This window comes from Caretta caretta, chromosome 9, assembly GCF_965140235.1.
Source record: "Caretta caretta isolate rCarCar2 chromosome 9, rCarCar1.hap1, whole genome shotgun sequence".
Lineage (NCBI taxonomy): Eukaryota > Metazoa > Chordata > Testudines > Cheloniidae > Caretta > Caretta caretta.
In genome coordinates, this window is record NC_134214.1 from 91,484,112 (window position 1) to 91,500,571 (window position 16,460).

At 41.8% G+C, this 16,460-nt stretch overlaps 1 protein-coding gene across 2 annotated transcripts in view; it reads right to left on the bottom strand.

The window, feature by feature from the left end:
* Positions 1-16,460, bottom strand: part of PASD1 (PAS domain containing repressor 1) — a 163,746-nt gene that overhangs the window by 71,068 nt on the left and 76,218 nt on the right. The window contains exon 1 of one of the 2 annotated variants that reach the window (XM_048864439.2): positions 16,092-16,395. The exons of the other annotated variant lie outside the window; for it this stretch is intronic. The gene's annotated coding sequence lies outside the window, so the exon portion shown is untranslated. Of the gene's footprint in view, positions 1-16,091; positions 16,396-16,460 lie in introns of those variants that run through there. 2 annotated transcript variants of the gene reach the window in all.

The window sequence follows — 16,460 nt, forward strand, 5'->3', positions numbered from 1 at the left end:
CATCCTCAGATAATCCTGCCTCTCCTAAAACAAGCTTTCTTCAGATAGTATACCATAGACATGAATGTTCCTTAAACATATATCCCTGTAAACAACTGCTTTTAATTGAGAAGGAAACCCAGCATAGAGAGTAGTTACTGAAAATTTTCAGGGAAGTGGTCCGATTTTGAGTGCTCACTCAGTGTGTCACCACGCTGGACTTTCTGAAACTCAGAGCAACATCAGGAAGCTATTCTGAAAAGGCAACAGCATCGCAACAGGATGGGCCTAAACCAGACACATGATTGATGAAACCCTCTCGGACCCTGAAGGAAGTTCAGCTCCTGATTCAGATCTAAACTTCTTGACTTAAGCCTGAACCACAAATCCAAATGCCACTGGAATTTTGGGGCTCTCATATTTAGCACTCCACAGCTCAGCCCTCCCTCTAAACAGAATGGAAATCAGAATCTCTGGTTCACAGCTACAGTAAATGAGAAATCAAGCTCAGGAGGGGTGTGGAACCCAGGCGGAACAGTACTGTGTGCTGCAGAGCTGTTCACCTGCCCTGGGAGAAAGAGCTGTGGGAGAATTATAAAGAGCTTTGGTCATTAAAACTCTAAGTACGCTCGCATGTGAGACTCTGAATTTTATCTACTTAGCCATTAAATGAATATCAAAGGACTCACAGCAGCTAAGCTAACTGACCTCACTCTATAGATTTGGCTTTATGCTCCCTAGTTCAAGTATAAGCAACTTCTCTATCTCCTTGGTATGTTTGACTCTGGAGCATTACATCTCCATTCCAGGTATAATGTGCATATAAATCAAAAAGAATTTAAATAAAGCTCTGACATTTCAAAATTTGCCTTATCCTTCTTTGGCTCTGAGAGCTACTGCTGCAATCCTTAAATGATCTGCTCACATCTGTTCTCCAGCAGAGCTCATGTTCATGCCCCACTGACCTTAGTGCTGCCTTCGCTGCAATCTTAAAGCTAAGAAAAAACCTCAACATTTCCCTGTACGTGTGAAGATCCTTTCAAGGAGGAGGAGACATAAAAAAATTCAACTATTCTGTCACAAGAGAAGAGAAGGATTTAAGACGGAAACAGAGTTGAGTTATGGAAATTGTGGTCCCGATGCTGCAATCTTAAAGCTAAGAAAAAACCTCAACATTTCCCTGTACGTGTGAAGATCCTTTCAAGGAGGAGGAGACATAAAAAAATTCAACTATTCTGTCACAAGAGAAGAGAAGGATTTAAGACGGAAACAGAGTTGAGTTATGGAAATTGTGGTCCCGATGCTGCAATCTGCTGAGTACCCTCAAACAAGGGGAGCTGAGGATGTCGGCATCTCACAGGATGGAGCACCACAACTGCAAGCGTGAGATGTTTTTCTAGTTACAGTGGTTCTCATTCACTTGATTCTATTTACTGCTGCTTCTATTCAAACTTGACTAACTCCATCAAGTTATTTCTTGGCCTGTGCCTTACATCTGAATAAGTAAACATTTTTCATAAATTCCAAGCCCACTTGTTTCAAATGTATGATTAAGCATCGGACTGGAGCATTTTTGTAAGAAAACTCATCCCCCTTACTCAGAATTTCCATAATTGCCTGCAGTTGTCATAAAGTGGCAATTTTCCATCCACAGCCACATGAAACAGATTTTTTACTTCCACTGCATTATAAATATATTGTATGATTGCAAGGAGTCCCAAGGCTAAAATATATGCCTGTGTTTTCAACTTCCTTGGAGAACAGCACTTTGAGCCCAGAACAGTTAATAATGATACAAGTTAGTGAGTATGATGAAAAATATTTTTCTGTGGCTACCAGACCTTCTCCGCAGATGTCTTCTCTTGTTTACTATGAATAAGACATATGATAAATATAGTAAGTGAATACATCTTGGACAAAATAATACTCATCTGTAATATGTGGGTCACATAATTCTAGAAGACTCAAGAACCGAAAGAGATGTTGGCTCAAATCCATCCCTGATGTAAGTCCACTGAAGTTACCTCAGGGATAGATTTGACCCAGTGAAGCTTACAAAATTCTGCAAGATGAATTGCTGCCACTTATATACTTGGACCTGCTAATGTTGATAGGTTTCTTTCTAAAAAAAGTACCCTAACTTCTGATGCACAGTTTGTTTTTTTGTACCACTGCATTAAAGAATTCTTTGTTTAAACATACCAGTTTGCAACTAACCTTCATAGAGACGGCCATTTGTGTTCAAAACCTTAGAATTTTAAAATTGTTAAATGTAATAACTTGCAGCATTCTACAAAATAACCCAAGTCTATACTGGAAATACAATGTGGATTTGTTAGAACGCAAGGGAGAAAGCCAAACTTTTTTTCAGAAAGTGGAAAGTGAAGATAAAGATCAACATTTCTATGTCTTAATATCTCTGCGACTTTGTTGTGTTGACCATTTGGAACTTTTTGAAGCTAGTGACACGTCCATCCATTGTAGCTCTTTCGTAGGAGGTCGCTATTGTCGTAAGTATTACATACAAATACCCAAGGCCTTAATCCGCCTTGTTTAAGTTATGCACACACATCTCCCTCCTGCCCCCCACAGTTCATTTGCAATGGCTAGATGGATAATTATCTCAGATAACCAAAATATATGACTCAGCACACACAGAACGTCAATTTCACAATTGGGATTCTGATTTTTTTTAACTGTATAAGGCTGGAAAATATGTGCCCCACCCATACAAAGCCTAAGTAAAAAAAGGCTTGGGATAGAAAACTACATGGGGGCTAAGAGAGAGGGGAATTATTCCCCACTACCCTGGTGATATGTCTCATAGACACATAGACTTTAAGCTCAGAAGGGACCATCATTATCAGCTAGTCTGACCGCTTGCACATTGCAGGCCACAGAACCTCACCCACCCACTCCCGTAATAGGCCCCTAACCTCTGGCTGAGTTACTGAATTCCTCAAATCATGGTTAAAGATTTCAAGCTACAGAGAATCCACAATTTTACACTAGTTTAAACCTGCAAGTGACCCGTGCCACATGCTGCAGAGGAAGGCCAATCTGACTCAGAGGAAAATTCCTACCTAGGGAGGTGGTAGAATCTCCTTCCTTAGAGGTTTTTAAGGTCAGGCTTGACAAAGCCCTGGCTGGGATGATTTAACTGGGAATTGGTCCTGCTTTGAGCAGGGGGTTGGACTAGATGACCTTCTGGGGTCCCTTCCAACCCTGATATTCTATGATTCTATGATTCCTTCCTGACCCCAAATATGGTGATCGGTTAGACCCTGAGCATTGAGTACCAGCCCAGCAATGTGCTATAAATGGCTGTGGCCCAATGCACCCCTCCAGAGCAAAGTTTTGACCCTGAAGAGTTATTGGCCATCCCCTCTGCTATTCCCCCCGTCAGGCCAGAAACCCCCTAACGCTCTTCCCCGGAAATGGATGCTACAGAGCTTGGCTCTACAATGTGCATGGGGGGTTTGGAAGGCTCTCTGCTTCCCAGATCACTCCTGTAATTGCAAACACCCCCTTCCCACTGAACTTGGGGTCTGAGTGCTCAAGGAATGGGAGCTGCTGGATGTTGCTCTGTCTGAATATGACACACATACTTTCTACACTATTGTGGCCACAAAGAGGCAGTTCCCACCAGCACGTATGCACAGGGAAATAAGAAAGTAGGCACAGTATTGTTCCTAATGCTTTCACTGTCATGTCCTAAAAACTGTTGTCTCTGCCAGTGCATTCACTTAGGAAGTAAAAAAAAGGGCACATGCTAAATATCTGCATGATATTTGAGGATTTGTCAGGGGATGGTGGAAGGGATGAGTATAGCTCAGCAAGCAGTGGGAGAGCTTTATTGGTGTGCGTGGAAGAAATCTGGTAAGATTGGGGCATCTACAAGATCTCTAACAAGCATTCTTAAAACTACAATACACACCTGCTGAAGTGAAAAAACAGATTGACAGAGCCAGAAGAGTACCCAGAAGTCACCTACTACAGGAGAGGCCCAACAAAGAAAATAACAGAACGCCACTAGCTGTCACCTTCAGCCCCCAACTAAAACCTCTCCAGCGCATCATCAAAGATTTACAACCTAGCCTGAAAAATGATCCCTCACTCTCACAGATCTTGGGAGACAGACTAATCCTCGCTTACAGACAGCCCCCCAACCTGAAGCAAATACTCTCCAGCAACCACACACCACACAACAAAAACACTAACCCAGGAACCTATCCTTGCAACAAAGCCCAATGCCAACTCTGTCCACATATGTATTCAAGTGACACCAACATAGGGCCTAATCACATTAGCCACGCCATCAGGGGCTCGTTCACCTGCACATCTACCAATGTGATATATGCCATCATGTGCCAGCAATGCCCCTCTGCCATGTACATTGGCCAAACCGGACAGTCTCTATGCAAAAGAATAAATGGACACAAATATGACATCAGGAATCATAACATTCAAAAACCGGTAGGAGAACACTTCAACCTCTCTGGCTACTCAGTAAAAGACTTAAGGGTGGCAATTTTGCAACAGAAAAGCTTCAAAAACAGACTCCAATGAGAAACTGCTGAGCTTGAATTAATATGCAAATTAGATACCATTAACTTTGATTTGAATAGAGACTGGGAGTGGCTGGGTCATTACACATATTGAATCTATTTCCCTATGTTAAGTATCCTCACACCTTCTTGTCAACTGTATAAATGGGCCATCTTGATTATCACTACAAAAGATTTTTTCTCCTACTAATAGCTCATCTTAATTAATTAGCCTCTTACAGTTTGTATGGCAACTTCCACCTTCTCTGTATGTATATATATATATCTTCTTACTATATGTTCCATTCTATGGATCTGATGAAGTGGGCTGTAGCCCACGAAAGCTTATGCTCTAATAAATTTGTTAGTCTCTAAAGTGCCACAAGTACTCCTGTTCTTTTTGTGGATACAGACTAACAAGACTGCTACTCTGAAACCAAAAATTGAAATAAACCCTTCCCCCCAAGAAGATCACTAATGCTAGCAAAGGCCTAATTGACTGCATGACACTGCAGTTTTACAGCCAGATCCCACGTTTGAAGGTACAGGAGTCCCACACTCACAGATGAGCTGGACATGAACAACCAACGGCACCAGTTTTCACTTAAAGGAGAGTTTCCAACCAAACAGCAACCATATGGAACCAGGTTTTGTCCTGAGACAGTGTAAAATGAGGCACTGAAGAACTCAGTAAAACTAGGTAGGTAGAGGAGATCTACATTCCAGCCAGATGGTGGGTAGGAATGCACTTCAAAAATGGTTCAAAAAGAGTTCATTTCTGTGAAAATGTGACCCCATAATTCTGTCAAATCAATGAGATCTCTGAGGATAATCTGCATGGTAACATGGAGCCAGCAGTAGTAGTTAAAAATCTCTGTGACCTTTAAATAACAGTCCCAGTTTCTTCAAGACTTCACACACAGTGTTGGAGAGGAGAAAGTAATTTGTACTTATAACCTGTTCCTCCCTCTTCCCGTTTTCTCTAACGTTTTTGAGCATGTCTCTCACAAATTGCAGGTGAACTTCAAATGTTGTTTTCCTAGGATGTGGACCACATTCTGGGAGGAGAATGTTGAATCAGGACAGGTGAAACGGTGACCCCACTGAAATCAAAACTCTCATTGCCTTCAGCAGGGCCAGGATTTCACCCTGCCCAATTTAACATGAAAGTAACATTACACTTTTTGGTTTTTAAATTACATGAACAGCTGAGTAGATCAAAGCACACGCCAAAGCAAAACAGGGTCCTCATCTATCATTCATATATGGCTCGTGTCTTAAAAAGAAAGAATGCCAACTATTTGGTGGCCTGTCTGAAATGAGTGTCGGTCCAGTTTCTAGTGGACAGATGTCCACGTCCCAAAAGCCTGGCATCCCAGCAGAGAGGCCAAGGAATGAATGGGTTTGTCTCCCAGTTAGAAACAGTCTGAAGCCCCATGTTAAGGCTAAGGCACACTGGGCAGAGTAGGGAAATTTGCACTACGCTTCCCAGGCTGTACCTTCTCTATGGATAAACAGAGGGCTGCAGTTTAAACACTCTCAATCTGGCAACTCTCATCAGCATTAAACTGTGTTAATGTTTATTTAAAGTGGTCCCCTTGGTTACGATTAGTGCAGTCACAAAAGGAGAAAACCAAAGAGCATCAAAACCCCTCATTTTGACACGAACATTAAAGTGAATATGAAATAATGCACAGAACAAGTAACTGGCTCCCTTCAATCTCAGTGGATTGTTTATCTTTACTGTAGTATTAGAATTGCTGAATGAAATATTTACAGTTATTCATGCAATCAAACACATTTCCCTTAGGAAATAACTGATTAAGTATTACACAATCATTCTGAAAATTATTTAAGACTACTCTGATCCATATCCAGTCCAGACAGGCATGTTAATATGGTTTAGAAGCAGTCATTCTTTAAGGCAATGAGAGAATATCCATTTCTGGTGATGATATCCTGGATTGCAATTTGAGTGTACTGCATATACAGGTTAAATACGGTACAATCAGTCAATTAATTTATTTAACCTTATAAGCTAGGGCTCAGTGGGACTGGCAGGGAACATAGAGCAGAATTTGGCCCACAATTTGAGAATTCTTTTTCTGCCAATGTCAAAAGTTTTAATATCTTGCAGATGTTTGCTTCCTTTTTGTAGAATAACAACACTTCTCTTCTAGAGCAGCGGTTCTCAAACTTCATTGCACCGCGACCCCCTTCTGTCAACAAAAATTACTACACGACCCCAGGAGTGGGGATCGAAGCCTGAGCTTGCTGCCCCAGGTTGGGGGCCAAATGCCCAAGCCCCACTGCCCCAGGCACGGGAGGGGGGCGCCAAAGCCCAAGCCCAAGGGCTTCAGCCCCGAGCAGGTAGCATGTAACCTGAGCCCCACTGCCCAGGGCTGAAGCCCTTGGGCTTTGGCTTCGTCCCCAGGTGGTAGGGCTCAGGCTTCAGCTTCAGCCACAGGCCCCAGCAAGTCTAACACCAGCCCTGGCGACCTCATTAAAAGGAGGTCGCGATCCACTTTGGGGTCCCGACCCACAGTTTAAGAACCCCTGTTCTTTAAGAGCGAAGCACGTGATGCCATTTTTTCTCTTAGTGGGGCTATGTGCCAACAAAATTCCCAAATCAGGGACTCAATGCTATTCTATCAAAGCCACTAGGAATTTTGCCAGGCTAGAAGCAGAATCAGGCATTAATGTCAACTGAGATGATGCCTAAGAAAATCTGAAACTGATGTCAGGAAATGCACAAAAATAAATTCAATGTTTTGCTCAAAAACAACTATTTTATGGTCAAATGTTCAATTTCAGTGACCTGTTGGAAATTTTAAAGATAAATCTAACATTTAGCTAAGCTGATTTAATTCCTCCAAATCCTCTTTTCCACAGTAACTATATTGCAAGAATATACAAGTAAAACATACTCTTTTCTTTTTTTTTTTTTTTGTAAAGGGGTAATTATTGCAATAATTATTCCAAGCTCTCCACATTATTATACAGAGCCATGAAATCCTTGTAATGGCAAAGCTCCTGTTGATTTCAATAGGGTCAGGATTTCATCCCTAGACTTTCTAAACACTGTGCCAGGGATGTGAATAGGGTGACAAGACAGCAAATGTGAAAAATCAGGACGGGGGTGGTAGGTAATAGGAGCCTATATAAGAAAAAGACCCAAAAATCGGGACTGTCCCTATAAAATCGAGACATCTGGTCACCCTACCTGCGAAAGACAAAAACAAAATATTTGTCTTACGGGTTTTACTACTACTGCACATCTAATACAATGCAATGTTTTGAAAGTTTTGACAATATTGGATCATTTAAAATAAGTCTTTTGGCAATGTCCATTTGAAAATATGTCTGATCACTGCAATATTTACTTCAAGGTCAAAGAATCAAGTACAAACATCTGCATCCATTAGTGTATGACATGAAACAAACATTTGTTACAAAGTTCCTTGTGAATCTGTAAATCACATAAGAACAAAGAAAATCTACCTTAAAATGTCTGAATGGTAAGCACTAAAAAGGACAGCCCTGGTTCACCAAAGGGGAGACTTCAGCAACAATCCAACAGAGGTTAACTGGAAAATTCGTATCTCTTCGGGGCTTCAATACATCATAATATTGCTTCATCAGATTCTTGCCTTCTATGCAAAATTAATGATCTACTCGCTGATAATTCTTCAGTTAAATAAATCAACAGGACTATGTTAGAAAATCCCACAGCAGTTTCCACAAACACTACAGCTTTTGAAATAAAAAGACATTTTATACTTATAAAACTTCACTCATTGTGGGATCAAGCATATGAGCACATTAGAGACTTCATCGGAGGACAGCTTTCAGCTCAGACACTATTTCAGCTGGATCACACATATATTCAAATCTTTCCATTCAAAAGAACCAGACCAGAGAGGCTGTCCCCTTTGTGCTAGTCTTCTTCTGTCCCTCAAGTGACAACTTCGATTCTACACTCCTGTTCACTAGAGACTGCTACAAAAACAAACAACAAACATGACTGTAGATCATTTTAAACTCTCACTGCATTTTCCATGGCGAATGGGCCCAAACAGGGGAGTCTGGATCCAGATTTGGATATGAATATGAACTTCCCCCAAAGGTTGGGGGTCTCTGATATACAGAGTTCTGGTTCAGACCCATTTCTAATTTCTAAATGGCTTAGGGGTCAATTTAAACATTACTTCATTACACCTGAGACCTGATTCTGCTCCCAGTGAAGCCCAAGACTGCTCTACCACCAAGTTGAAGGGGAGATTGCTCAGGTTCTTGCAAAATCATGCTCCCTGTCCCATTCTGAAGTTGTTGGTTTTTGAGATTCTTACCATGCAAGAGGTTTATCCCATGTTTTAACCAAGGAAAGGAGGAGCTGACACTGAGTTCTGCAAATTGCCCCAAGCAATGGGGTCCCTCAGCTGAAGGTTTTAGCTCAAGCCTAATGGGACCCAGGAGGAAGATTTCAGAAGATCTTGCTTCTGATAACCCAAGTTCCAAGAGTTGTTGAGACAGCCCTTATAGGGCAAGGTACTTAACCGCAGCAGCATCAATGACAACAGGAACCGCCTGTCCCAGGAATGACTCCCAAGGGTGAATATGCCCCCTATGCAAACATAAAGTCTAATAATGCTGGGAGGCCATTGCCAAAGGTTATCACTCTGACTGATAGACAATAAAAACAAGTCACTGGTTATGTTGACTCAGTGTCTTCTCAAACAATAAAACTCAACCCTCTGCAATAAGTAAGATTAAATATGAAATATATCTGTTTAGGGATAGCAGAAATCCTGTTTTGGTTTGTTTCACTAACACCACTTACTATCCCCTACTATCCACTTACTATTAGAAGGGGAATGAAAAAATAGCCCTGATTCCAGTTCGTCAGTGGCAACCACAAATATACCATGCATATTAAACTGTAATGTGTACAGAAAAGGCAAAAAAGAGGGCTGAAGTCTTCTTTAGTTTTATGTTGAACCCCCTAACTGTGTACGATTTGATTCAAAACAGCTTGATCAGAGTGAATTTTTAATCTACTGTAAATCACATTATTGTATATTAGAATCAGAGACAGGCTAAACAGGTTTAGCCCTATACTTCCTAAACATGGGGTGTGATCCTCCTTAATTATTATGACCTCCTTAATTACTACGTTTGCTGGCAAGCAAACACTGGACCAATCACACAACACCCTCCCCCCATAATAAAAACTGACTTGCAGTGGGTTTACTCTGTATTCTTCAAGAGACTAAAACTAAGTGATGCTTCAAAGGGACTTTTTAGTGAAGCTGTTACTAGTTCAGATGATTCCAGTATGTGTCTTTATATCTGAGTGAAATTTTGGTCCGAAATAAGTCAATGGGCTTTTTCCTATTGACTTCTATGGGGCCAGGATTCCATCCCTCTCCCCTGCTCTAGTTAATCTGAATTAATTTTAAAATCCATTGTGTATTTATCATGCTCTCTCTCAGACACCCACAGAACAGTCAAAGGCAGTATGTGCTGCTATCTACTTTTTTTTAATGGTTTACACTTGAATGTATTATTTATGGTTGAAACTTTATTATCCTAAAGCAAGGTGCAATAATACTGCCATGATTTAAGGTGAGATTACAGTGGGCAGGTCCCAGAAAATGTTCAGCACAAATAAACCTTATTAATTTAATTTAAGTGTGTGTGTGTGTGTGTGTGTGTGTGTGTGTGTGTGTGTGTTACAGGCAGAGCAGGTGCAACAAGGGAGAAGATCAGCATTTTTGTGGATATGATTCCTTACATTGCTACATACTTGAAACCCTGACTGAACTCAGACTGTTTGTAAACAAAATTACACACACACACACACACACACACACACACACACACACACACACACACAGAGCATTCATCAGAGCACCTCACATATATTAATGAATGTATTTTCACAACACCCTTGTGATATGGGGAAGGATTACTATTCCCATTTTACAGCTGGGGGGACTGAGGCACAGAGAGTTTACGTGACTTGCCCAAGGTCACACAAGGAATCTGTAGCGGAGCTGGAAACAGATCTCCTAAATCGCAGTCTGGTGCCTAACTAGAGCTAGACGACAGTCAGATGCAGACTATAAATACAAATACAGATATTACTTACAATCTGAAGCTCTAGGCATTGAGTATAAAATTCCATATGAATTTAAAGCTTGTGAAAAGTCACTGAGTGATGGTTTTGGAGTATTTAGACCTTCAGTAGAGAGAGCACACAAGAAGGCTGTTCAGTTTTTGCCCTGTGTGTAGAGATGACCAATGAGCACTGTTTTTAAGGGCAGTTTATATGCTGGTGACACCAGTTCACTAGGAACTGGATTCATTACATATACTTCACTAAACAGCCATCCTATAGCAATGACTTTGGACAGTGCGTGACTGTGGTTGGATTCAAACCAGTAATCTACTGTCATTACCAATCCTTCAAGCCCCCGCATAGGGAAGATGTTTGGCAGTGTTTTATATCACAAATATTAATGAGACATTCAGTTACTGCAGTGATGTGCACCATAGAAGCGCCTACAAAATTAAATAAAATTGTGTTGGCAAAATTGCACTTTAACAACTCATTGGGGTTTGGTTAACATACTTCTTCTTTTACTATCTCAGGATTATCCTCATCTGTGCTGCCATTTTCCAATATTTGAATCTCTTTGAATAGAGAATTTATCAAGTTTGCAAACGCTGCTTCAGGCTCATCCAGGCGGCTTTCTTTTTTCTAGTGGAACATGACTTACGTTACGCATTCAATATTCCTATGTCAAAACTGTTCCTGTGAAGAATGATAATTTATAATTTGCAGCTGGCAATCTTCTAATACTTCTATAGGTCCCTACATACAATCCACAAGAGGTCTGCTAACATGGTTGGATCTGAATGGGAGCAGGGGTAACTTTAAATCTAGTGCCACGATTTACCATCTTTGCACTATATTATGAATCATGTTCAGTCTCCTGAGGACCTTTTAATAGTTACACTGTATTTTGTTAATACTACATTTTGCTTCTCATCCACACCTTATTTCAGGCTCTGTAGAAGGGCTTGTCTACATGACAAAGTTGCATCATTACAATACAGGTGTGATTTTTAAACCAATTTTGTTAAACCAGTGCACATTTTCATTTCAGTGTAATAGTGGGTTATTCTGCTTTCATTTAAGCCACTTAGGAATAAGTTTGAACTAAACCCAAATAAGCCACTTTTAAATGCAAATAAGAGTTGGACCAGTTAAATTACCTCAGTTTAAAAACTGACTGAAGTTGAACTGGTGCAACTTCTGTGCATAGACAAGGCCGAAGCTCTGGAATGAGAAATAAAGTAGGTCAAATTCTGTTATGAACTGCATGCCAGTCGATGCAATTCCACGTACTTCTGTGGAGTGGGCTGTGTGGATGCACGGCAAGTGAACCATGTCTGTGCAGAGGGACAACCCACTAAAAACCAGGGTTGATGTGGGATTTAAGTGGTAAATAGGCATTGTGTGGGCCCACTGCATGGACGTGCATTTCATCCAAAGTGCAGGATACAGGGAGCCTATCACCTTTTTGCCCTAAACAGGGGCCAGCCACAACTTGAATCCTTGCACTCATCTGAAATGGACAGCATCACCCTGACAGCTGGCCACAGACAGGAGTGTATGCTGCGCCCCCTCAAGGTGCTCAGATGTTATGGTGATGAAGGTGGTATAAATATTAGCCCGATGGGGAAGAGTTATGGTTGTGCTCCCCCTGCATGCTGGGGTGCATTGGGTAACACTGCACCTCTCTGAGGCACATACCTCACAGACCTCTCCCTCGGGAGGTGTATCTCTGCACCATCACCGACACGGACTTGGGCCTTAAAGGCACAACTGAGTTCCCTGGATCGAATTTTGCTCTCATTTATACACCGCAATCCAGTTGAAATCACTGAGGTCACAGCAATGAAAATGAGAGCAGAATTTGGTTCAATGGTACTTTAGTGAGGTTACATATGTAAAACAGCAGAATTTGACCTAATGTGTGTCAGATGAATAGGGATGTAAGAATGGTCTCATCAGGTCACAGGGAATAAATGTCAGTGAATTTCTGCATTACTGACTTACCAGATGTTTGGAAGTAGAATGATCTAGCGGTATATCATTTCAATAACACGCGACACACTACTTAAGCCTGGTCTACACAATTTTGTATTGGTATAGCTATTTTGGCTATGGGGTAATTTTTTTTAATTGAAAGAGTCATACCAGTACAACTCTTAGCATAGATGCAGGATAAAGGTGCCTTACACAGGTATAGCTTATTCCTCATCCCATATAGATAAGGCCCTACCAAATTCATGGTCCGTACTGGTCAATTTCACGGTCATAGGATGTTAAAAATTGTAAATTTCATGATTTCAGCTACTTAAATCTGACATTTCACAGTGTTATAATTGTAGGGGTCCTGACCCAAAAAGGAGTTGTGGGGGAGGTCACAAGGTTATGGGGGGGGGAGGGTTGCGGCACAGCTATCCTTACTTCTGCGCTGCTGCTGGCAGGGTGCCGCCTTCAGAGCTGGGTGCCTGAACAACAGCTGCCGGTCTCCGGCCACCCAGCTCTGAAGGCAGCGCAGAAGTAAGGGTGGCAACACCACAACCCCCCAAAATAACCTTGTGACCCCCCTTGCAACTCCTTTTTGGGTCAGGATCCCCAATTTGAGAAACGCTGGTCTCCCTCGTGAAATCTGTATAGTATAGGGTAAAAGCACACAAAAGGCCAGTTTTCACGGGGGAGGGGGGCAGATTTCACGGTCCGTGATGCATTTTTCATGGCCGAGAATTTGGTAGGGCCCTCCATATAGGAATAAGCTGTATGGGTATAAGTATTTTTATACCGGTCTAAGTGAGTCCACACTAGGGAGGGTGCGCTGCTTTAACTATACCAGTTTGGTTAAAGCAGTACAACTTGTGTGTGTGTATGCAAGCCTGAAGTCTGAATAGTAAAGCATTGCTACCAAATTCTTGTTGCCACTTCTGAGAAGAAGCTGGATTTAATAACAATATCTCTGCTGCTTGATTTTGCTACCAATACCATGCGATTTTTATTATGGACTACTCACATGCCAAAAGTAATCTTTAACCCTGAGCTGCTTTTGAATATGTGGACGCTCAATATGAGTCTTAAACTGGTAAAATCATTTTACACAGTCATATATAGAGCTGCTTGGAAAATAGGAAAAGAATCCGGCACATATTTTTTAACATTTTTCAGTGAAATTTCAATTATTTTCAGAATGTCTCACCAGCTTTACTCACTTACACTAACTCACTTTAGACTCAAAAGCCATATTAACTTTATACTAACTAAAATCAATCAAACTGATATATTTTAATAAGTAAAACAAACAGAACAACCAATAAATTCTTCTGATCCTTTATATATTTTCCATGGTTTCAACTCCTAGCAGTTTTCAGAGCTTCAACTGTAAACAGAGTTAACCGGAGAGATATGAAAGATTCACATCAATATCATTCTAATGGAGGCTCGTTTTACCTTAACTGGTTTTTCTTTAATAACCATTAGCATTACGTCTCTTTTACTGGTGATGAATACTTTTCTCCTCTTTACAGTTTACTATATTTGTCAGAGCCTGGTCTGATAAGAAGTCCATAGTGTTATCATTATTACTGCATATTAGTCCACAGGGTGCTGTGTACCTATAAAATGCCTCTTCTTCTCATGTACACAGAGCCCAAACTGATTTTACTGATCAAGTAACTACTGCAAAGTACTCTGATCTGTAGTTTGTGTTTTTAAAAAAAGCATACAATTTACAATAATCTACGCACAAAAATTCCATTTCAGGCTCTTCAGTATTTGAAACGGTCTCTACAGTATAACCTAGAAATGTGGATTTACCAGCAAGACTATTACCTAGTGTTTGTATGACTCTACAAAGAATAAGTCCTACTTATCATTAACAGTATCCAACATAAGGCACGTTGCTATACCAAAGTTCCAGGTATCAGTAGGTACAATCCAGTGAAATTAGGGGAGGAGAGCACAGGTGACTCAGTAGTTTTTGTTTAAGAAATGAAGTGTCTCTTGACATTTCACCATCTACACAAATAGAACATCTCATCTCATTAATTAGATCAATACCTCTGCTTTCACTGCCCAAGACAAAATAAAAATTCAGGGTAATAAATAACCACACCCTGGTAAATTGATAAAGGATGGTAAATTTTTAATGGCTTTGACTTCAGCCATATAATTTCTGGGGTTACTCCCCAGCTCAGGAATACAACTGCCATCAGAATAAAGCCTTCTTCAATTTAAGTGTCAGTTCTGCCCCCATATCGGACTATGGGATTGCTCTTAAATCTACTTATGAGGGATCTACCTTGAAGACTGTTCAGATGACTGGCAAAGCTGGAAGTGCAGTGGCTCCAATTCTACACAGGATTGTGGAATTTTACAAAGGGCAAATGTTCTATAAAATAGGTATGACACCATGTGAGTCACATAACCTCAGCTTCAAAATGTGTTTCAAATATAAACCATCCAGAGCAATCTCTTTACAATTTCAATTATTAGAAACAATACATCTAGGTGTCATCATTCTCAAACATACTTGGATCTTCACATTCCCTTGCTTTTAATGTAAACAGTTTGCAAAACCAAAAAGCACAATATCTATGTTGGGAGGAGTAACTTTTTAACCTGGATTCTAGATTCTATATATAGGAACATGACTTGGCTTTTAATTTTTCTTCCTGCTGCATGTTACTACTACCAGATTCACAGAATTATAGAAATTCAAAATAGAAAGAAATCCTAGAGCAGATCAATTTTCCTTTCACTAAAACAAACAAAACATAACATAAACCTTGCTCTTTTATTATTTCCCTCCAATGATTTCGCAGCACCATGACACACTGTCATTCCAACTATGCCTGGCATTTGGAACTCATACGGTCACTCACTTTCACCCCAAAACCGTCCACAGGTAAGTTATGAGTCTCCTCTGCTGCTTCCATGGCTGCCAAATTTAAGCTTAAAACTACCAGAATGACTTAAAAAATATATATATATATTCTCTGATTCACAAAAACTCGACTCCATGCCCGGTGTGGTTCTCTCATTTTCACTCTGTGGATTTTTATATTTTTTAAATAAGAGTTTAATTTATGGCTGAAACGTACATGTTTGAAAGCTAATTGTGGGCTGACTGAAGGTGCCCAGCTTCAGCAGGAGTTTAAGCAGGATTGGTGCTCCGAAAAGTCCTGATTCGAAGGGAACGATTGTCTTGGGGGGTGCCTTGGAGGTGTTCTCAGCGGAGCACAGGCCCGAAGGTAGCAGGAATCTGGCCGCCAGGCTGATCTAATTCCCTCCATCCTGCAGAAACTCCTGTGACACACACACCTCTAGGGAAGGGGATGAGTGTCTGGCACCGGCATCTCCCTCGCTCTCCGGCTACCCCTGCAGAGCAACCCCCCCGCCCTGCGCCCCGCAATGCCAGGAGCCCCCCCGCCCCCCGCCCCAGCTCGCCCTGTACCTACCCCGTCTAGGAGGAGGATGCGTTGCCAGGGGCAGGGGGGCTCAATGCCATGCCAGGCGCTCTCCCCGCCTCCAGGGTCACCACAAGCCACCCGGTGCCCCTGCCCAGAGGGAACATGTCACGCGAGTCTCTTCCAGCCACCGCCGCAGCCAGAGCAGGGGGCAGGGGCTCGGCCAGGGCTGGGCTGAGGCGGGCTGCCCCGAGCCGGGCTGACTCGGGGAAACTCACATTTGCAGGGCGAGCTGCCCTGGCCGGTTGTGTAACTCGGCGGCGGGCTTAGCCCGTCCCCCTGGCATTGCACCGGCGCGCTCCCTCCACCCCTCCCTCGGTCCCTGGCACCGGGGCGCGCGCCTGCCGAGCCGGGCGCGCG